Raw genomic sequence first — 24,165 nt, 5'->3', positions numbered from 1 at the left:
CTGGCTTCAGACTTGACTCCTATGTCTTTTCGCCTCTGCCATTTGAGGGACCTGGGATTTACACCCCAAAGTGTGAAGCAACAGAATATTGGCAGTGCTGTTTTAGAGGTGATGAACAGAGGCACAGAGGCTGCTGAGACCTGGCCAAAGGCTCCCAGGAAGTCTAAGGTGGTTGTAGTTGAAAAAACAGCCTAAAAAATGGTGGACAACCACCTTCCACCCAGCGAGGAGGGAGGAGAGCCAAGACACGTACAGATGCCTGTGTCAGAGAGCAAAGGCAGAGCCTTGCTTTGTGGTTGTGCCAAGTCCCATCCATGGGGACACCCCTTCCAGCTTTGTGCAACTGTGCCTCAGCTTTACACCCCTCCAGAGAAGCTGATCTGAAAAGGACATGGCTTTTCAATGTCCCTGAAGAGAGTTTCACTTCAGCTCTAAAATACCAATGGTGTGTTTGAGGGTAGCAGCTCAGGGAGAGGAAGGGTGATGTGCTGTTGGGGACACAGAGGACACCAGCAGCTTTTAGGGAAACCACGAAGGAGAAGCATATTGCGTGAGTGATGTGGCTGGGGAGGGGGCTGAGGGCAGAGAAATATAAACAGATGCAAAGCAGCACCCAGAGGTAAAGCACGAACAGGCAGGGCAGATAGGGCAGGAGTGGCTTTTCTGTCACCTAATTCCTTGAGCAGGTCAATCATCCTTTATCTCCTTTGAGTCAGTCCCTGTGCCATGGAGAGCAGCAGCGGAACAAAGCAAAGGCAGAAGAGAGCTCAAACTACTGCCCAGTGGGAAGTGAATACTCTGGCACTATTTATTTTTGAGACTGCATTTGGATTAGCTGTAAAGAGCTATGTGGATAAGCAAGCAGGCAATTACAGCTGGGACGTGCTGCTCATGAATGGAAACAGCTCCAATCTGCTCAGGACATATTGAAATTCTAATTCAGTTAGATTCCTTTAGTTACAGCGCTCATCACAGACACTAAAAGAGATAGGATTAGAAAATAAATACAACTCTTCTGCTGCCTTTGGTCTGTCTTCTGTGCTCCCCTTTCCCTCCTCCCCTCCCCGGTTTTAGCTGTTGTTTGGCTTTATTTTCTGTGGTAAAATACAGCAGTCTGCTCTCAGTCTTCTTGTTAATTTTTATGAGCATCTAGCAGAGCACAGCTGGCTGGACCCATGTGCTGCTGAGGGATGGACAATGAGCACCAGCACAAAGCCACTGCTGCAGCTTCTCATGTCCCATCTGACTAAAGACCACTGCCCAGAGACACCTGCCAAGGCACAGGTGTGACACAGAGACTCAGAGCAGAGCAAGGACACGATTTGCAAAAGCTCTCCCCTGGCATCAGCCCTGGTCCAGACAAGAGCTCCTGCCTGCACTGCTCACCCAGTAAGCAGGTTGGCTCTCTGCTTTGGGTATTGGTGTGAAGCTCCTTCACCACTGCAGACAACCACTTTTGCACTGTGTTTGTGCAGGCAAGTTCCTAAAAGATCTGGTTCAAAAAAGTGTCCAGGGAAGAGGACTGGGAGTGCTGGATCAGCCCCGCCAGTGTGACCTGGAAATTCAAGGAAGTTACTTAGCTGTGTGCTGCTGATTTAATTTCTCTGTCTGTCAGTGAAAAATGTTGTATTAAATCTGCTGAAATATGCAAGGAACAGATAATTGAGCTCTAAATGTAAGAGACTGCTGGGTTGGAGGAACAGGAGGAGCTTGAGTGCGTATCTCCATCTGACTGGCAGTTGTGTTCCATCACACGTGGTCTCTTGGACATGCTGGGGGACCTCTGAAGGCAGGGGAATGTCTGCAGGTAGGTTGTGAACAGTCCTGACACATCATCTTGGAAACCTGGTTGTGGCAGACCCTGGGTAGAAAGCGCTTGTCTCCCATGAAACTAAGGAAAGGGTTTGATGGAGAAAGACAGCTGGAATATCCAATATGACTGACATTGAGTCATGGAGCTGTGAAACAAGCAACTCTCTGGTAAAAACAAACACCCAGCTTGGCTCTCATGAGCATCTTTCCTCTTTGTCTTATTACAAAAGGGTAAAATTGACATCATAAGCACTCTGCAGTGGCTCGTCATCCTTTCAGAACACAAACTTCACCATCTGTAGCCCTCTTAGTTGAATATGATAAATTGCTCAGATTCACAAAACAAAATTTTGTGCCCAAGTGCTGTAGAAAAGCTCCAGACATATTTTTTTTTCCTGCACACATTTCACATCATTTCCACAGAATTTTAGATTTTTATGTCCTTATTTTTTAAAATGTAATTCTGTAGGTGCAGCTGCCTATTGGCTCTTGAGTCTAAGTCATGGCTACAACTCTGTGGACCTTTGAACTCACACACGTGTCCTCTGGAGATCCCTGTTGCTTTGCCTGATTGCTTTTTGCTGATTAGGAGCTGTTGTTTTAACAATGAGCTCAATATTAAGATAGTAATTGAATGGGAGTTCTCTCCATTGGGTAGTTCTACCATTCATAGCAAAATAGAACAGCTCTTGGGAACAATGTGTAAATCATATTTCTAATGACCTCTAAACACAGCTAATGCTTACCAATTGGGGACCTCTGCTCATATATGACCAAATATCTTCTGTCATAGTCTCTGGAGTGATGGTAAGGATGTCCAAGCCACATATTAGGGACAGAAGCCAACTGGCTGATTGGAAGAACAATGCAAACCCCTAATTCCTCCTGGGCAGCTACGTGCCCCAGAGAAACCTTTCCAGTGCAAGAAGAAGGAAGCCTTTCCAGTGGAGACATTCATGGTTAGGACAAAGTCAAATCCAGCCTGGTGGGCAAGGCGAGGGAGAAAGTTAGAAACTAAGTGGGTCACATGAAGGCAGAGTGTTAGAAAGACAGGGATCACAACCTAAAAGAGAGTAGTGATGCACAAAAGAGAGCAGCAGCAGCAGCATACTGCAGCAAGGTAGAAATGAAATGCACAAGGCAGTTGGTACAGGGTGGATGGGAAATCTGGTGAGGTGAGGAGTTGATTGACTGCTGAGATGAGGCTGATGACTGGGCTTAGCCCAGTGCTGCACCAGCCACGAGGTCAAAAATCAGGGTAAACTCTAAAGCACCTGCTCTGCAGATGAATTCAGTGCCTGGTAGGCTGGATGATGCAGATTCAGCCTCTTTAGAAAACAACAGCTCAGGATTTATGAATCTCTACAGATGTGTCCTTGTAGTATAGTTTTTAGCATAAAACCAGTTTTTCTTTAGGGTCAGGAAAAAAGATAGTGAGAAAGAACAAAAGCAAAGTTTCTCTAAGACAGAAGAGTGTGCATATGCCTTCAATGCAGTTTTGAACCAAAAATGAGAACAAAATCTCTGCTGCTCTCTGAGGGCAGTGGAGCATGCTGAACAGTGAAAGGGCCATGTCCATGAAACCAAAACTCCATGTATTTTTGGTCTCATAACTGATCTGGAAATGAAAGCAATGGTAGGAGCAGTCACAGATGCTTCCATTCCTCATATGACAATAATCTATATTAATTACTGCAAGCATCCAGCTTCAAACAATGTCGTCGCAGTGCTATTACTGTTAAAAAGTATTGAGTTTCCAAGGAGGTGAATATCTTTTTCTCTCCCTAATCATGATTACTCGGCTTAGTACTTGGGCCAAGCTTCTATTTAACCAAGATAAATGCATATTTCCAAAACAAGCAAGTTAACACTATGCATCACATTATTACTCTCCTCACAGATTTCTTGCCTCGTGTGCTATTTTACTCAGCTGCTAAACACAAATAACAATAAGAACAAGGAGGAACTACATCCTATATGTATTAAATGTAAAATAATAAATAAATCTAGTTTTGACCATTAATTTGTCCTATTCTGTGACAGCATTTTCCCTTGATCAGTGTAGTATAACAACTTAATTTTTCCTATAATTTCTCTTCTGTGAAACATGGGCATCCACACCACATTTTTGCAGATACCACCAGCCTATCTGACTAATATTGTGTTGCTTCCTGCTTGGAATTCTCATTTATCATTTAAGTTGATGTGCCAGCACTGTAGGTTAGCATTCAGAAGAGCAGATGGGGAATTAGAGACAAAACTTCTGTCAGTGATAACGGGACTTCCATGCTTCATTTCCCCCAGGGCACAGTGAATATTTTCCTTTTCAACAGTGCTGGGCAAAACTGCCTTAAGGAATTGGTGGCAGCAAAGCTGTGAGCTGGCAACACACTGAAATTGTCAGAATGCAGGGATAGATTTCGGGTTGCTGGGCTATTTGTGGGAAGTTATTTTGTAATAGCTCCAGGGAAGATATCCATCTCAGTACTGGAGTTCCAGTGCAAGATACCCAGAGAGAATTGACTTTCTGGGAGAGTCAGAGGTCTGGCACTGAACAACTTCTTCTCCACAAGTGGGTTCACCTGACAACATTTCTGGCTGTGCTGACCAGGGCAGGCTGCAGATCCATGAAAGGTCCTAATTCAGGTCTCCAAACTCTCCATATCCCACTATTTCAGCACCATCCTGATCCCCACAGCTGCTGGGAGCACCTCAAGGCTGTGCATGGGCAGCTCAGTGAGGGGCGGGGGGTTCTTCCTGCCCACCTCCTACAGCTTTACTCAGGGGCAGTGTCCAGGACAGGCCACATGTCCTTGTGTGTGGATGTGTGAGGTCCACACATGCTGTACCTTCACTCAGGGGAAAAGCTCCCCTGTTTCTCCAGCAGCTCTGTGCACCATCCCCTTTCCCAGGCTCCAGGGAAGCTCATTTGCCTGTTGGGACCAGCAGCACCCAGAGTACAAAGAACCTCCCAAACTGGGACATGGTTCATGTGCTGCAGCCTCAAAGCTCCTCACCACCAAGGAGTCACAGCCAGAGGAACACCCCACCTCTGTCCTGGGGACACTCCCAAGCTGGAGAGCCCTGTGGCACCTCCCTGGGATCAATGACCCCCACACACTGCTGGCTTTGCCATGGGCTGTGCTGTGGATGCTGGCCACTGGCCACCCAGCAGTCACTGAATGACAGGAACCATCAGGATCAGGGCAGAAATCGCTGTCCTAACACACCAAATGTCACAGGGAGTGGCTTCATCAGCTCTGCCCATAGCAGAGCTATGGGCATAGCTTCACTGCCACTGAAGACACATAGGAGACCTGCCCAGAGAGCAGGAGCATGCCCCTGTCCTCCAGCGCCACACAGATGGGATCTGTTCAAATAATTGCCACAGATCCTGCACCATCCCAGCTTCCCTGTTTTTTGTCTCTAAGGTGTCCATCATTTGGCCAGCCTCCACCCACCTTCTTCCAAACAGCAAAAGGCTTTTACTAATCATTTGATACTGCCATTAATGAAAGAAAGAAATAGATGTTGAAAATCAGAACCTATGTGTTATGTCTGTATTCTCTGCTCTTTAAGACAGTTTAACAATTACATGTTAATTTTCACCCAAATTGATGCTTCTATGGATGTTCTTCCTGCCTCCATCTGTTTTAAGAATCTCAGAGCCCCAGTAATCATGTGAATTACATTTGAATCAAAATGCAGAAACGCTGTGTGGTCACATTGACCTTGAGATCCTGAAGACCATTTCCATTACAAAGGTGCTTTACAGCAGAGCTTGTGACTGAGGAGGCTGCAAAGGGAAGTATAACCAAAAATGTTTTTCATATGGAGATATTCTTAGTATATTACCTTGCTCCTAAAAGCTGGTGACTGAATTCTTCAAATGGTTTGGATGATTTAAGCAGACATACCTGTAGGATAACTTGTGAAGGTGTCAGCTAATGCCCTGCTTGTGCCTTGAGCTGTCCCTGTTGTAAAGTGTGTGCCTTTCTCTCTAATGCAGTGTAGTAAGTAAATAACAGCTGGTAGTCTTCCTCCAAATGCATTCAGAGGGCTTTTATCCCTTATTGATTTCATAGTAGTAATTCAATAAGGGTAAATATTATCAGGAACTGCATTTTTATTGCATTTTAACTTTCACCCATACTAGCTCCTCTTCCTTACACTAGAGCTGCTTTTTAAAAATTCTTCTTTTTAAGCTGATGTACAAGCTTAATGAAGTCCATCATTTCAGTGCTCTTTGATATGTACTCAGAGGAGACTGGGTACTTGATTTTCTTCTTATTTACACCTGTAAGGTCAACAGTTGAATGCAGAAGCAAGCAAGGGGCCAGAGCAATGCCACAGAGCCTGTCAGCACCACAACAAAGGCTTTTCTTCAGTTTGCAGTGGTCCTTTGGGAAATCCTAACAGCTGCACTAATGTTGGATGTAATTGAAGAAATACGCTCCTTAAACAGGCAGGCAGTTCAGTATTTAAACATAATGCCTGTTGAAGGAATGCTTGAAAGCTGATTTTTGACCTTCATGTAAGGCAAAAAAGAGATTTTTTTTTTTCAGTATCTGTACAGATTTTAAAAATGATGTGGAACATTTTGTCCAATGGTAGCTTTTTATAAATTTCTTCATAGTGTTTGTATTTATTTTTACATTTTGCCACAATGGAAATTCAATCAAAGTCAAGGATTTTATCACCTTTCCACTCGACTGCCTGAGTCAGATGCTTAAAATGTAACACCAGCAGCCCTGTGAGTAGTCGATTAAAAAAAAAAAAATCAACCTTTTGCACTATAGCTCAGAGAAGTGCCTTTTTTTTTTTTTTTTTTTTTTTTTTTTTTTTTTCTGTAGCCTGGTGGAGTCATTTGCTATCAAAACACATTTTCACCCAAAGTGGTCTGCTATTGGCACACTACAGGGGCTGGAAAATGTTGCTGCTGGAGTGTCTCAGTCACCAGAGTGCTCCCCAGTCAGACCAGTTTGCTGGTGTAAAGTTCTGGGCTTGCAGCAGGAGTTCTGCTGTCAAACACATTTATGAACTGGGAAGCAGCAGTTTGCATCCTCTCACTCAGTGCAGAGAAAAGTGAAGTTTATTTAATCTGGAAAGCAGAAAGCAGGAGTGGAACAAAAATGACTATTGCTCTGTACATTTCCATCTTTCCTTTATACTCCCAGGAACTTTCTTTTTTTGTCTATCACCACTTCCAAAGCTCTCACTTGCTTCACCACAGCTGGAGCAGCAGTGCTTTTGGCAGCCAGGTCCTCCTGAGGCTCTGCTGTCCCAGGCTTGATCTGATGTGACAGAGGACGCTCATTCAGCCCATTGCTGCTGCCAGACCCCCCAGAGGACCCCAAGAGTGGCAGTGGGAGAGGAAGGGCTGACTAGGAGACAGCACACCCAGTTCTGTTCTGCAGAGTTTGATGCACAGAATAAATTCCTGTGGGGTATGGGTCACTGAGCAAAGATATCCATGTGTGGGTTCCTATTCCATGTACCCTGCTGTAAATACAAACCAGCTGGCTGAGCTGGAAGGTCAGGCTGGCTCCAGCATGCCCTGACCTCCCTTTCTGCTGTCTTTGAAAGGGCAGCCCCCAAGTGTTAGCTTGGCAGGGCTTGGAAGAGTACCAGCAGTTACAATAAGTAACTGATACTGTTCCCTAAGTGTCTGTATTTTCATTTCTATGGAAAACATTAAGCTGATCTAGGAGCACTTAATTTGGGAGATGCAACTCAATCCCAGCAAAAAGCAGCACTTGGAAGACCACCCGTGGATTTCAGCAGATCAGGTTCCCTGCAGTTAAACTGAATGTCATCACACTGTACTCAGCTGCTGACTCCAGGTTTGCTAATTTGTAAAACAACGTGAAGAAGATGCTGCAGTTGTGAGCAGGGCAGCTGAATTATAGGTACTTAAGCAGCACTGTAGGGACATGAATTCTGTTTATTGCACAAACCTGCCTCTATAATTAATAGAAATTATACCATTCCCTTGCTCTGTTTTCATTAATTCAGACTGATAGCTTCAGAAGACCAGAACAGATTAAGAAACACATTTTGGAAGAACAGGAGAGAACTAGAGGACTTTCTCAGCTTTTCAGCATCACTCCAGATCTCCTTCAATGTGTAAGAAGCAAAATTACTAGCAATGCTTTGGGTGTGACAAACCACCTGGCACCATATTGTAGCCTTGTTTTACTTTTCCCTGCTCCTGGGACAAAAGATCCAAACTTCCCTGGCTACCTGTCTAAATTGAACATTATGACATGTACTTTAAACCCTCAAGAAACAGCCACACTCAGTCCAAAACCTTCTTAAAGCCCAACTGCTCTCTAAGACCAGCGCCAGCACATCCCAATAAAAACAGGCTGCAGGGTTTACCTATCAAGCTGCAAATGAACTGAACAGCCCTGGCTCCTTTAATGAGAGTTTTATAGGCCTCCTTCCCCTCTCTTAGGAGGTGTAAACATATCAAGGTTTAACATTATGCTTTATTTATCTCAGTGGTGTAGTGTGTTATTATTCCCACAGAAGCACTGGTGATTCTTTATCGTAGTAGAGAGGTGGGCACTGCATGAACCAGAGCTGCTGCAGGAGCTGGCTCAGCCATGGCCAGTGACATCTGAAACAGCTGGGTTTGGGTGCTGTTCCATTATTTTGGATGCTCTTGGGACTGGAAGAAAAGTGTGTCCAGACATGAGCATGAAAATCAGACAGCTGCACAAAGGGCAGTGGCCGTCCCCTCTCGTGGTAGAAAGCTTTGCCCCCCAAAGCAAAGACACACAGGGATAGGTATGTCCAAGAGGACTTGTTTTCCTCATGATTGGTTGAAAATAGAATTAATCCTAATAGCTTTCTAACATAAAGTACGTAGTGACCGCTGAACTGCTCTGACTAAGGAGGGCCTTTATTGATGTGACCCTGTGGCCAAATGTAATGCAATTAAATGATTGGATCTGGTTACGTATATTGACATGGTGTCAGTGACAATTTCCATTCTCTCTATTATTTCTATAAATAAAGTCATCTGCCATAATTAGAAAATATGAATGTGCTAAGACCTCCATTAATTCTTCTCCATATTAATCTAAGATCTGGGCAGATGTTTATTAATACCTTGTTTCACCGCGTTCATCAGCTGTTACCAAGAATAGAAAGATTGAGACCTGATCTCATGCTGAAGGTTAAAAAAGAGCAGATCTTGCCAAATCTTGGCTTCTGATTGATATTTTGACAATGCCTTGTTTTTTAATCAAAATATTTTTTAAATTTTGACCCTCTCTCTGTCTTTCTTTCCCTAAGTGCCCTTTGGACCATGTATGAAACTCAGTGGTGTTTCCCATGCTCTGGGGCTTTCTGGTGTGATTTCAGTGGAGCTGAGCTACATCAGCCTGTGGCCTGCCCTCTGCTCCTTCCACCTGGAGCTGGGTAAAAGCAGGTCCAGAACATTCAGTGCTGAGCACCTGCTGATGGGTTCTTGGGGATGGGTGTGAGGAACAGCAGGTATGGGTGGACCTGCACCAAGCTGTGAGGAAGGCTGTGAGCAGCCTGTGGGACCTCTCAGACTCTCCTGGTATCCTGTGCTTGGCAGGTTTCAGAGCTGGTCTTTGTCCCAAGTCATCTCCCGTTGTTGCTTTCCCTGGGTCTTTTGCCAAGAAGCTCCACAATTTAATTATGTTCTCCATCAAAGAGAGTGTAATTCCCCCTGTTCCTTTTACATATTGTGCGTGGTAACCTGAGGTCACAAATGGGAAACTTTTCTTTCCCATTTGCCTGGTGTGTGCTGCCTCTCCCCACTCTGTTCTTTCTCACCATCACAGGGATCTCTTCTCTTGGCTGTCACTGCCCGAGGTCGGTGTCCATCAGGGCACCTCTGCCGACCTCACAGTTTGTACCAGCAGAGTGACTGCCCTGTCACCTCTGCAGGGATGGCAGCTGCTTGGCTTTGTCTGTGTCCATGTGGCTGTACCAAGGAGCTCTGGAGTTCAGCCTGGTGCCAAACTCCTGCTTGCTCGCGTTCCTGGTGTGCTCAGGCTGCCCACAGGGAGAGCAGGCACTTGGTGGCTGGGGTGGGCCAGCCTGGGATGAGACAGTGCTGGTTCACCTCTGATGTTCTCAGCAACAGTGCACAAGATGTATGTCTGTTCTACCGCACAGGCACAGCAATGGAGCCTCTTTCTTGCTTCAAGGAAAAGTTTAACTCTTTCTGGCAAAACATGATGAACTTCTCCTGTGGGACTCAGCTTTCCCAGGCTAAACTATTTTTTTTATTAGATGGTAATTATTGCAGATTTTGCAAACTCTTAACACTAAAGTGGATGAAATGAAAAGATAGGTCTTGTGACCTATCTGTTGTGACCACACTGTTTCCTCATTCAAAAAGCAAGCAAAGCAGGGCTGTTCACAACTAGGATTTACTTTATAGGGTAAGATGTAATGCACTGAACTGGGTGAGGCAACACTTGGTCTGAACCTGAGCCAATATTTTTGTCTGGGCCACACCTGAAATGAAACTAGAGCGTGTTGTGGGTTATTCAGGGCTGAGAAGGGCCTTTCTTTACTGCTGTACCCAGCACAGTCCAGTTGGAGCTCCTGTAATTCATAAAGCCTTGAAGAATTTAAATAATTTCAAGATTTCAGGATAAGCCCTACCATACAGTTATCAGCAGGAATCCTGAACTAATGAACTGGATGATACGTACTTTAAAGATTGGGGGCCCATCCCATCCCATCCCATCCCATCCCATCCCATCCATCCCATCCCATCCCATCCCATCCCATCCCATCCCATCCCATTCCCTGGCAGATTCAGAGACAACAAAAGTAGATGAAAATGGCTCAGCAAAACAGAAACAGGTTTCATGTCAAAACTTCTCTTGAACTCAAAAAAGAATGTGGGTACAAAATTAGACCTTGTTTTGTATAAAGTAATTTTAAGTTCATATATATTAAAGATAATTAAAAAAAAAATCCAGTGTTGCTTCCACCACTTCCTATCCCTTGTCCATCTCCCCTGCTCTGGATGCTGCTTATCTCTTCTCTTGTCTACCACCTTGAAATTACCACTTTTTTGCATTCTTTTTCCCTTTCTTGGAATTGAGTTTGAAGAAATGCACATAAAGAACTATTATTTGGATCAGCATTTCAATTAGTTTTAAGTCTTACATTTCTATTTCTTAAGTCTGTACTTATTTATTATTTGCATTGAATCTTTGCCTGAGTGTTTGCATGAATTCTGATAACTCTGTGGGGTATTTATCTGTACAAATCAGAAGCTTTTGGGCTGCACTTTCTAGGCAATAAACTGAGAGACTTGCTTTGAACTTGAAAGATTCTGTACTGCATTTACTAATACAGCAAGCTATTACAGATGTATGATCCACAAAATTACTTCAATCCCACGCTAAAGGAAGTAGGTTTTCTACCTGTTCTTCCTGGTCATTTTAATTTAATAAGTTGCCAATCTTACACCTCATTTTTTTCATTACAGTCACCTTGAGTTCATCAGGGGAAAGAACATTACTGATGTCATGGTGACATTCTTTCCAGAGTTGACAGGTTTGGGTTAATTGCTGGTCCCGGCAGGCCTGAGTGTGTGGATCACCCAAGGGACTAATCTATAGAGAGGATCTAACAGGAATCATTCTCCTACCTCAAAAGAGAAATGCTCCCTTCTCTTAAAATGCAGCAAAACAAACCCCGCTCTAATCTGATCTGAATTAAAATCAGGAACAAACTGAGAGTTTGATTTCTATTTGTAATTTGTTCAAGTAAGTCTTTGCACTGTCTCCCTCCAAGCCAATTTTGGGCTAAGTTGAAAAACACAGTTCCACAAAGTATCTGTGGGAAGGCACCAGGAATGCAGCAAGATAATAGTGCAGCAAGATAAGGGGGATTAAGATTACTTCTGGTCTTTTTTAAGACATAAGAGGTGAAAAAGTTAATGGAACACTCAGCCGAGAGACATTGCTGAGACCTGCAAAAAGTGATAAACCAAGATAGCTGAGTGAAATATCAGTGAGTTTTCCATGTACATTGCAGCCTCCTGAATTCCACATGGATTATGGCATGGAAAGATGCCTGGCAGAAAAGACCTGGCCATACAGGTCAACAACTGGCCAAACAGGAGTCAGAGGTGGCCAAGAAAGCCAGTGGCATCTCACCTGGTGTAGTGTGGCCAGCAGGACCAGGGCAGAGATTGTCCCCCTGTGCTCAGCTCTGGTGAGGCCACACGTCGAGTGCTGCGCCCAGTTTTGGGTCCTTCACTACAAGAAAAACATTGAGGGGCTAGAGCATGTCTAGAGAAGGGCAAGGGAAATTGGAAAGGATCTGGAGCAGGAGTCCTGTGAGGAGCAGCTGAGGGAGCTGGGGGTGTTCAGCCAGAAGAAAAGGAGGCTGAAGGATGTGTGTGCGGGGGGCAATTATTGCTTTCTATGATCCGCTTAAAGGAGGTTTTAGCAAGGTGAGGGTTGGTCTCTTCTCCCAAGTCACAAGTGAGAATACAAGAGGAAATGGTCACAAATTGTGCCAGGGGAGGTCTAGAATGGCTATTATTAAAAGTTGCTTCACCAAAAGGATGGTCAAGCCCTGGAACAAGCTGCCCATAGAAGTGGTTGAATAATCATCCTTGGAAGGGTTTCAAAGAGATGTAGAGGAGTCATGTAGGGACATGGTTTAGTGGTTGACTCAGCAGTGCTGGGTTAGTAGCTGGACTTGATGATTTTTAAGGTCTTTTCCAGTCTAAAGGATGTTATTATTCCACATTGAGAATTTGCTTGTATTGTTGTGGAAATTAGATGTTACTTTAATCGCCATGGCGAGTTTGAGTGGATTACTCCATGGAGACAATATCAGCCACTGACAATCCAAATCCAGTGGACACCTGATCCGGCTGGTGTTGAAGCTGATGAAGTATTTCTGTTGTACTTAATGGGCATTGGCCTCAGCCTCAGAAGAGTGCACTTCAGATTGAACTTCTCTGCCTTTGCAGTGATTTTATTAAATTTGCAGAGTTGGTATTAGATTTGCTCAGTGGTATGAGAACATTACTATTCTGTTAAATTACTTTTTCAGTTAATAATATGTTCTTTTCTACAAAGATTTCACTTTCTTAAGTCCTTTCCCCCTCTTTGCCTTCATCTGGTTAAGGAATTCATTCTCTCTTTCTGCCTTGAGCTACTACATGCTGTTATCTGGCAGGGTTAAACAGCTCTCGTCCACTTCTCAAAGGAGTGCTCTGTATGCTAAACTGTATTTTTGTTCCTTGGGCAGGTTGTCCCTTTCTAACTGGTGGAACCAAAGCAAGAAGAGTCTCATGAACTATGAGGAAACCTAAATCAAAGCAGGTTCTTGACCCCAAGTTCTTCCAGGTCAAGGCTCAGTACTAACTTCTGGGAAAGCTCTCCTCATTGCTGAGCTTTTTCTGTCCAACAAAGAGATACACTTTGTGAGCCCATTCCCAATGAAATGGATTTGTGGGATCCAAACTGTATTATATTATTTGTAGTATTTACACCTGTAATACCAGCAGCATGCTAAGGGCTTTGAAGAGATCTCAGAAGACAAACTCCCTGCCTAAAGAGCTTAATATTCATATTTTATTCACAATATAAAAATATACATACTCTGAGTCTGTAAGATACCGGATTAAAAAGGCTTTTCTCCTTAAATTAGCTCACAGAAATCTAACCTCCTGAAGAGAGCAAATGAGGCAGCTGTGGAGGGAAGGGAGCCAGCCCCACTGAGTACAAAGTGTCTCTCAGCTGCCTCATCTGGAGATGCACTTTCAGCCTCAGCTTGGGCTCCTTGCAGACACTTTTGATCCCTGTGAGCCCAGCTGGGATCAGAGGGCCAGGTCCACCGTGGCCCCCTGCATGGTGTTCTTTGCCAGGAGCGAGTCCCAGCCCTGCTCCAAAGTGGGTGAGCCAGGGTGATGTGATGGGATTGGATCTGCCTGTTCAAACTCAGCCCTCCTCAGTGGAACAAAGCCAGATCACTCATCCTTTCACTTGGGAGTCAAAGGTGTACAACACACAGCTTCTCTGTTCTGACTGCTGTGCACAAATCACACTATTCCCAGTATTTTGAAGAAGTACAATTATTTGCTATTTCTATGCACGACGCACCACACTGTCAACATTGAAATGTATTAAATTATTTAAGACCAAAGGAAACCCAAATAATAGCATATGAAGAGATATTTTGGAAAAAGTGGTGTTCCTGCATTAGGTGTCCTTGAAGTTATGGGACTTTTGCCATAATGGACAGCAGTGCCAGGGAAATGGAGCAGAGTGCTCAAGAAGGGATTGGTGACCAATATGTTTGTGAGGAGAGGGAGTCAGACCCACCATTACACATTGACAGTTCAGTAGCAAAGTGACAAGAGTTCAGAGGCCGTAAGTTCTAGTCTGTTGCAGAATTTTAATGTGTTTCCACATGAATGATATTCAGTTAGATATTGTAAGCACAGTGCCGGAAAATTGGGATTAGCAAATGACTAAATTAAACTGAAAATTGGGTAAAGAGATTTCGAAGTAAATGTAAATGCTTCAGTCGTAATGGACTTTGCCCTCTAAGGAATGTTTTTTTAAATAGCCTGTTAATTCTTATTGGATTTAAATTTTTTCCCATTACAGACACTAGAGATTTTGCACAGAAATCTGAGGGGGTTATAGAAGGACTGTAAAAGAACAACAACAGAAAAGATGTAGGTTGAAAGTGATGCAATGACCTCTCTTTTGTGAAATGCTCATCACAGATTCTTGAGAAAATTTCTGGGATTCATTCCTGGACACAACACAGTGACAAAAATACTTAACACAAACCTCACCAACTCACTCCCGGTCCTTAAGAAAATATCTGTTACAAGGCCAAAATCCACATCAGTCTTTGCAGGACTATTATTTCTGAAACCCAAGTGGGACACAAAGGAAACTGCACACAGACACAGGATGTAAATAACTCTGGGCATTATCTGCAAACAGGGGAACTCACTCAGAGGTGGCAGACAAAGGAGATGGTCCATGCTGGACCCCAGGGTGCACCAACATGCCTGACCACCCTGCCAATGCACAAAACTGAATCCACATCTGATTAATGGCATTTTGAACAATGCAGGAGTTGGGATGCTCCACAAACCAGCCTCGTGCTGACACCAAAACAGACCAGACAACTCAAATACCCAAAATGGGAAAAGCAAGAAGTGTTAGTGAAAGAAAAGAGTGGGTGGTGCATAGCCCCAGTGATAGTCTCAGTATATTGTTTCTTCCTATGAGGATCTGGAAGATCTGACACTACTCATACTGATTCCCAAGGAATATTGCAAGAGAATTAGAGGTGGGGGAGAGAGATGCAGAGCAGTCTGATAACTTACCATGATAATAGTTACCGAGTCAAAATTACATCCAAGGCTTTCCTCTTCAGTCTGTGAGGTTTGATGATGCTGATTTTATCAGCAAGGTCATTTTAGCACCCAAGCTTAATCCAGAATCTATTCTGATATTTATTTAGGAGATTTGAGTAATCTCTTTAGGAGTATTAACAAGTGCTGGAGTCCTAAAGAGCAATCTTCTCTCAGCCCTTACTGGAACAGAAGGATTTGAGGTCAAAGTTAGGTGAAGGTTTTTTTAAGGCGATCTGGGAGCAAATGGAATTATCTTTAGGGCAAGTCACATTTTGGAGAATAGAGGCATGAGGTTTGCACAGGAGTTTAGGTTGGTTTTGGGTTCAATTTTCTGGCTGCCCTGCATGCAACCCATGACCTGCTGCATGATTCAGCTATTGACAGGAGGGTAGAGGAGCTTGCTCTGAGATTTCCTCTCTGAGCTGTGTGCTACTGCACTCAGTGGCCAAAAACATGTGAAAATTTACTGCCTTTTTCCAATGTCACCATATGCTGCTTGTTGGCTCTTCATGACACAGGGCTGGCCCTGGAGCTCTGTGTTGGGAGGTAACATCTAGCTGAGGGAGTGGATGGGAAAATTCAGTGAAACAAAGTCACTGATGCTCAAATGCCAAGCTGTTAAATCTTCAGAAAGTCTTGGTTCAGAGATCAGTCATTGCTTTTTATAAATAATTAGAAATATAATCAGTGGATATAAAGTCAAATGTTCACTTGAGGGCTTTGGGTTTCATTTTGGAAGGGCCTTTGAGGAATTGTCATTGAATCTTCACACCCAAAGTGTTCTGCTTGTTGCATGGGTATAGCATAAACCATTTCCACATGGTTTCATCTGAGACTATTGCCACAACAATTATTTTACTGTAAAACCAAACAAATCTCCCATTAAACTAATGAGAAGCAATATTAAAACTCATTCTTCTACTTTTGAGAGATTATTACGTAGAGGTCTAGCAATGTTTTGATGTTTGGGGAAATGGCAGCCCATATGAGCAAGTGGAGGCACCTAACAGCATATAGGAAATGTCCCTGGAATCAAGGGTAGATGAAGTATGGTAAGTGTTTGCCAAGGTACATTTTCACAAACGACAGTAAGGAACATGGCAAATATTTTAGGGACATTTAGAGGTGGACTTTGGATTTATGGTTGAACTCGATGATCTTAGAAATCTTTTTCAACCTAAATGATTCTGTGAAATATTAAAAGATTTTGTTGATAAATTCAACACACATCTGGCAGAGGGGATGTTGTAGGGGTATCGAGGACCCTTGCCCTTAAGACACCCATTGCATTTGCTGAGATCCACAAGTCAATAACAATCCAGCATCCTCCCTGGTCTGGTGGCTGCTGCAAAGCAGCGAGGTGAGCAGAGGTGGGAGAGGAGCACTGCAAGACTGTCCAGCCTGGGGGCTCAGAGGGTTCTAAAATCCCAACTGTAATGCCTATGCAGGTCCTGACATGTCTCCTTTAAAATGAATGATGAGGACTTGCTGCAAGGCAGCCTGCCTGGGGGACACAGATATATATCAAAGTGCCTGAGCAGGTCCCAAATCAGTCAAATGCACACTTGAGTGTCCCGAGTTAAATTTTAGTCCCCAAACCTGCTGTCTAAAGTCACTCAAAGTGAGCTGTCCTGCTGGGGTGGGTGCTCTGGCATGAGCAGCAGTGCTCCTGCAGATGCTCTGACCTCACTGGGCACAAGCCCTAGAGGATTAAATGCTTATCTTGGCACTTGTAAACTTCCGTAGTAAGAAGGCTTTAGGAGAAAGCAGCCATATGCCTGAGGAAAGGCGTCGTGCAGAGATCAGCCTGCATTGTTTACCAAAGCAGAGGCCAGGAGTCAAGCAAGACAGGACCAGGCAGCCTAAAGCCTTAAACTCTGACTGCCTTCAGGCTCCACAGCAGGAGCTAAGCCCTCACCACTTTTTCACAGTGATTTACATTCACAAAATAAAACCTGCCTGGCTTCTGGTGAGGGTCCTCCAAATGCCCCAACAGGAGGCTGGAGCCAGAAGTCCTGGCACTGAAAATGCCAGGTCCCTGGATGAGGACTCTGGCAGGTGCCAAACTGGCAGCTCCATCTTCCTGGGCGACTGCCAGTGGTACTGTGGAGTTTTCTTTTTCTGACACTTTCAGAACTGTCTGACAGCAAAATGGAGAAATAGGCAGTCCAGCTCCTACAGCCTGTGAAAAGGAAACAAGTCCCTGAGCAGGGGAACAGCAGAGGAAAGAGGAATGTGGCATTTCCAGCTTTCTCAGTGCTGTGTGGTAATGGACCCCCATTCATGAGAAATGACCCCCATTGCTTAAGCCCCTAACCCTTAGATAGTTTCTTCTGTTAGTCTCAGATTAAATATCTAGAAGTCTGGAAATGTAGATGAAATCTGCATTACAGGAAGACATGTGGAGTTAAACAAGTCACTTAATGCTCATTTCTTCAGTTCAGTACAGCTTGATGAACTATTTGATTCACCAGAAACTCTGCCAGGTCCCTGAGATTCATTCCTGATCTATTCCAGGGCAATACTGAACAGATATTGCCCAAACTAGGGGACCCATGAGGTTGCTGAAGAAAACCACTGAGATGAGAAATACCAACTGCTGCTGTCTGGCTCAAAGGTTTGACCAGAACTTCAAGAAGGAGCAGAGTAGGGCCTGATTCAGACCTCTGGTGAGCACATCAGAACAGCTTCAGGTAATGCTGAAGACCTATGAGGCTCTGAAAGCTCAAGGAAGCATTTGGATGATTATCCAGATGGAGCCTTAAGTACAAAGATACAATATCTTTTATCATTAACAAAAGCCTTGTAATGGACATCTGTGATATCCACACTTTATGATAGCCTAAAACCATCTGGTCCTATGTCAAACTCATCACCGTTTGCAAGAAACAAAATCAAGATATGAAAAACCTGAAACAAACATACAAAACCAGAAGGTATTTCTTTGGTGGCTTCTCAGAGACAGAATGCACAAGAGTGCACAAAATTTACAGGTGAGAGTGTATGAAATGGTCATGTGTGTCATATCCTTGCACCAGCACCTTCCTGTATGTCAGCACACCCAACTGGTTTGGTAAAGGTTAATAACCATTCCTTTCTTCTTTTGCAATCACTGTGACCACAAATTGGAACCTAAGGCTGGCCACTCAGAAATGTTGGTGTTGAGTAATTCAGATTTTGTGAGGGGATTCAGTATCATGTGAGGGGAACTACAAAGCAGTGTTATTCAAAGTGTTATGACATCAAGACATTTTTGGCATGATGTACCCTAACGCTGACAGGACCTGTAAAACTGTGTGGAAAAAAAGAGTTTTATTTTTCTTGTGTGTTTGAAGAGTTAGATACAATTGGTAATATAGAGCATGTGACTACTAATGAGAGTATTAATATAGATTTGCTAGAGCTTTTTATTATGAACCACTGCTAATAATCTTTATTTTCACATGTGAGTGGAAGCACATGATAAAGGCATCCCTTAGGAAGTTTGTGCATTTACTCTCCAGCCATGACTCACTCCTTACTCGGAGAAGCAAAGCCCAAGTGACCCTGCTGGGGTGAGCACAGAGCCACCACAGAGGAAGTTTCCTTAGCAACAGGAAAATATCCAAAGGCTCTTCCACCTCCTGCTTGCTGTTCCTTGAAGTTGTTCTAAGTGAATGGATGCTAAACCTCATACCCGAATTTCAGAGGTAGAATCAATGTATCACAAGGCAAATCCTTTTGCTTCCAGGCAAGTTAGCTGTAGCTATCACCCTCCTGAATTCAGGCTTAATAAGGAAAATAACATGAATTTTTTTAATCTATTCTCTCCAAACACTGCCTGGGCTCATAAACAAATAGCAGAAACAGCTCCTGCATCCTCAGCTGACACTGATTATCATCAGGGATCTGTTGAAGTTAATGAAACCACGGCAATTCAGAGCAATCAGCCCAGCATGAGCTCTGTGCTTGTGGGTTCCAGGTGCCCATGATCAAGGCTGATGATGAGCAGAGGGGGACAGAGGGGGTCTTGGGGGTTTGTTTAGTGTTGTTTCTTTGTGGGATATTTTGAAGAAATTTTGAGGTTTTTTGGGTTTATTTTAAGAGGTGTTGGACCAAAGAATGGGGAGCTGCAAGCAAGTGGAAAATTGCTTTTTGTGTTCCAAGGCACTGTGTACAGTAGTCTGATGTATTTCCTATTTATATGTACGTTTCTTAAAATATTTTTACTCCCTGTATTGCACCTCTGTGGGGTGAAATGTGTATATTATATTGCAACAAGATGCCACTTTTTGTGTTCACTGCAATCTATGCTAAAGTTCAATAAGGCTCAGTGTGTGTGCTTCCCTCCCTGTTGTAGGCATGCAGTCATGGAAAAAGAGTGCAGAAATAAGTGTATTGATTTATGCCTATCACTGTCTGACAGGAGCAGATGGGGGTCTGGGAGTTTCAGTTTAGCTGATGGACTGTACTAAACCTGACCTGGTTCTGGTGCTGTTACATGTGAGATACCTTTGATGCAGCTAAGTCACTTTTGAAGTATTGCAGAAGGTGAAGCAGAGCCAGCTTTGTAGGCAATAACAACAGAATGAGATTATTTAGGCTAAAGTGAGTCAATATTTGGAAAATTCCACTGTTAATAATCAGACCTTGCCTGAGGGAAGCTGATTGATGCTGCCTGTACCAGATGGTTTGCAGCATGAGACTGAGCCCGAGTGCTCCTGTGAACACCCCTGATGGGGAAGCTTGGGGGAAAACATGAGGGTGCAGCCAGAAGATACATGAGGGCACCAAGTCACCTCACTGGGAAAAGCACAGTCAGGGGTTTCAGTTAAAGGTGGAGAAAGAAAAAGCACTTTTGGGAAAGATATAAAATTACACAGATTTGAGCTCTGGCAGGGCATTTGAGCTCTTGTCTGTGGTCACCCTCAGTGGTGGCCCTGTCCCCAGCTGGTGTCAAACATGAGGGTGCCTGACCTGCTTTTCCAGGCCTGTGAGCTCCTGCTGGCATCAGAAACACGAGGCCTTGGCTGTGCTATGCTGACATCTGTCCTATAAAATTGGCAGCAATAATGAATGATAGCCCATATTTCTGTAATATCTTCTTCCTCAGGACAACTAACAACATGCCATTGATAATGCTTTTTAAGGGCTGGATTTTGGCCAGGTCCTTGAAGAAGCAATAGCTTGGCCATGGTCCCACAAAAGGGAGCTCCAGTCTGTAATGCTTCTGATCAGGGACAAGGGACTCGCTTTCCCTTCTCCCAGCTGACTGCCTCCCCTGAACAAACAACCTTTCCTCACAGCACAGGCACGCCTGACTAGAGGGTATTTAGTAGTTCTAATTGCCAGGCCTGAGTACCTGGCTGTTCTTGGCCTGGTGCTCAAGCTCTGAAGGCACTGCCTCCAGCTGAACCAGTGCACGCGCTCTAACGGGCGATTTCGGGTGGGAGCAGCTGTCTGTGGTGTCAGACAGCAGATCTAATGACATGCCACTGGGCTGTTCTGGGTTAGGCTGCAGCAATAACTCATTAAATATAATTCTGAGGGAGCCAATTTTGGGGAGTGTTGGAGTGATCACAAACAACTGAGGCATAAACAAGTGTTCTTTCCATCCTTGGTCTGTAGTGCAGCTCAGGGCTTTTCTGGTTATTTGTGGACAGAATTTATTGATGATTATTGTATTCCTGGGCATGAACTGAAATTTCAGCCTCCAAGTTTATGGCCATTAACCATGGTGAGAACAAGTGAGCCATTTGTCTCACATGATGGGTTTGCCTGTGGAAGCTGCAGATGTTTTGACTGACTTATGAGCGTGGCTGGGTGCTCGTGTCAGGTGAAAACAGAAAAACCAAAAATGCTCAGTCTGGAATGGGTGTCTGTGTGTGTGGCACGATGGTCCCTCCTGCAGCTACTGGGCTGGGAGCAGTGCTGTGGCTTCCTGGTGCCCTGATGAAATGTACTGCTTCTGCACTGAGTGTGGTTGTAAAGATAAAGAGGAGGTGGGTTAAACTCATCCGGTGCTTTACAGCGAATCCTGGTAGAGCCTTTCTGCTCAAACTTCTGTCTTGCCTTCCCTGACCACTCTGACACCAGCAATTTGTTGGTCTGTTTGAGTCACCAGCATAAAAGGAAATGCTGTGATTTGTACCCCAGGAGCAAGGATGGGGAGCCTTCAAGCACCTTATGTACATGCAAAGGATTCTGATGCATCCGGCGCTGTGACTGCTCCAAAGACCACTTCAGATCCTCGAGTGTGAGCTGAGTGGAGTTTGAACAAGCTGTGTGCTTATGCAATTAAAACCAAGCTGTGCTGCTTCTTGAGCACTTACAGCACTTGATAGGGGTACACAGAGCTCAGGCACTGCTGTGTGGGCATCTCTTTAAACCCCACATGGAGGGAAATTGGCCCCTGTGCTGCAGGAAGGAGGCTGTGGGTTTCTGTCTCCGGCTGTGCAGCCACAAGCTCAGATTCTGAGCAGCGACTGCACTTTTCATCAGCACCTGTGCTTGTTTTGCTCATGGTGTTTCTTGTTTTTATGGATCAGGAGTCTGCAATCAATTTCAAAAATACCAACAGTACGGTTTGAGCCCATGACATCAGGAGTGGATGTGTACTTTCAAGAAAGCACTGAAGAAAAAAACCACTTTAAAAGCAGTATTAATTCTATAAATGCTGTAGAGGATAGACACGGCAAGGCACTGTTTTTTCACTGAGTGAAACAGAATAATGAGGAATCAAAACTTCTATATCCTCTTCCATATTTTTCATTAACTTCTATTTGGAGGCAAACAAGTGCCTTCCTTCCCTTCTTCTGCCTCCTATAGGAAAGGCAGAGCTGCAGCTGGGAACAGAACTGTCTTGTGGCTTTAAGACTTTGTGATAATGGAAAGCCCTAATGAATGCTCTTATGGAGATATAAAATTATTCATCTATAGGCATCTGAGAACACTTATGATTTAGCTTTTGGTCTTGTATCTGTTATTTTACTTATGGGGCTGTTAATAATCTCGTACTGCACATCAGGCCGTATCTTAATGATTAAAAAATGATTAAAAAGTGTCTGTTCTATCTGTAACTGGTGGGAAATGCAATTATTTTTAGTAGTTCAATGCCTGTACCGGTCAGATGTGGTATTAAATGGTTTTAATAATTTGGCTGGAGGGATTTTTTGAGGTGCTGGAAGCACCTCATCAGAAACATAGATATAAGAATGTCGTGGCAGCTCTGGAGCTGGTGTGGGGGCAATGTGGGAGGGCAGGAGGCCATGGGATGGAGAGCAGAGGGATGGGAAGAGAGTGAGAATGAGGCAATTTGTAGTGTCAGATGTAGTGCCTTAGCTGGAGGACAGCTGGGGAGGTAAAATAAGGCCTGGGTGGGAAATCTAATAGAGATGACAGAGCTGGGGGACACAGAAGGATGGACATGTGCTGAGTGGGAAATGAGGGCTGGAGATGAGGCGAGGGGGGAAAGCTCTCTTCCTTCCTCACTAAGACCTTGTGCTGACAGGAAATCCCAGGAATGACCTCTGCCTCCTAAAGCTGGCCTGCTTTAGGCTCTCCTGGAGGGGAGCCTGCACTGCTGAGACCCATCAGGTGATCTGGCAGTGCTGGAGTGCTTCCCAACAGGCTGAAATGTCCAATGCTCCTCTGAAATGTCCAGGGCTCCTCAAAACCTCACAGCTTCTTCACTCAGAGAATTGTGTCATTACCAAGGATCAGACTTCAGTTTTAAGCAGAATAAACCCAACTGTAAGCATGTGGGTGGGACATGGATGGGCTTAAACATTTCTGAGGTTTTTCACTTGTGCTTCCCTCATATGGGATGCATTTCATCTCCCTGTCAGCCTTTACACATCAACAACAGAGTTAAGAATTAAAGCAGAATAAAAAATGGACAGTTTACCAAGTTTGTTGTATTTCTAGTGTGGAGGGCTACTCTTCAGCTCAAACCCAGTACAGAAGCTAATTGCTGAGAAACAGGGGGGGAATCTTTGAAAGCTCCAATTAAGGCAATTTAAAATCTCCATTGATATTAGGAAGAAAATGACTGCTGCTGGACACATACCAGTTAGCCAGACCAGCTTACCAACTGAGGGGTACAACTGACCTGTTGTAGAAATGGGCAAGGCTCTGCTGAGCAAGTTGTAATTAAACTGACTGAAATATAGAAATTTGGCCTCTTATCCCTCCTGCACACTCCAACAGTGCTGCTGGGAGATGATGGTTGAGCAGTAAGGGGCAGGTATGTGCCTGTTCTGTGCTAAGTGAAGCCAACTTGATCTGGATGCATCCAGCAAGGAATATCAATGTGCCTGAAGCACAAGGGTTACCAGCATCTGTGGGGCTGCCTCAGAAGTGCAGATCTTCAGTTCTGCACTGGGCAAGTTTTACATAAACAGCATTTAAGTAATTTTCTGCCTAATTTCTGGTGAAACACTTAATGAACTTATACTGCCTCACACTTTTTGTTAACAACCAAATATTTCACCTGACAGTGTTTGTCTGCACACACAGAAGTGAGTCCCTGGTCACATGGGAGCCAGAGGCAGCTTTGCCACCAGTTCAACTGGCACTAAAGCTGTTCCTGTAAAAGTGCATTTCTACAGTTGCACTGCAATACCTCTGCTCTAGACCTCTAGTTAAATGCATGTTAAAGTCTAGGATCAATCTGCCTGGCAGTAAGTTAATGGTCCATGGTGTAGCTACTGCTGTGATGCCTCTTTTCCATTAAGAGAGAGGCAGTGTTGCTCTAAGTGGCTCGTGTGTCCGGAATAATGGTGCTTGTGGCTCACACCTGCGTGGGGAGGATGCTTGTTGCATTTAAACTAGATGGCATGAGCCAAAAGGATTGTTCAGCCCAAGAGGCACTGCCGAGCTGCAGTGCTCCAAAGGGACACTCTTGTGGGAGTGGGAACTCCTGGCATGTCCCCTCCAAACATTATTTCAGGAAGCTCATGCAGACCCCTTTG

General features: G+C 44.3%; 1 protein-coding gene across 5 annotated transcripts in view; it reads right to left on the bottom strand.

Moving 5' to 3' along the window:
• LOC128793243 (calcium-activated potassium channel subunit beta-2) overlaps nucleotides 1-24,165 on the bottom strand; it is a 139,008-nt gene that overhangs the window by 24,094 nt on the left and 90,749 nt on the right. Inside the window, exon 1 of one of the 5 annotated variants that reach the window (XM_053952368.1) lies at nucleotides 4,662-4,726. The exons of the other annotated variants lie outside the window; for them this stretch is intronic. The gene's annotated coding sequence lies outside the window, so the exon portion shown is untranslated. Of the gene's footprint in view, nucleotides 1-4,661; nucleotides 4,727-24,165 lie in introns of those variants that run through there. 5 annotated transcript variants of the gene reach the window in all.

This window comes from Vidua chalybeata, chromosome 10 (genome assembly GCF_026979565.1).
Source record: "Vidua chalybeata isolate OUT-0048 chromosome 10, bVidCha1 merged haplotype, whole genome shotgun sequence".
Taxonomy (NCBI): domain Eukaryota; kingdom Metazoa; phylum Chordata; class Aves; order Passeriformes; family Viduidae; genus Vidua; species Vidua chalybeata.
Note: the sequence above shows the minus strand (reverse complement) of the source record. Positions and strands in the feature narration are given on the sequence as shown.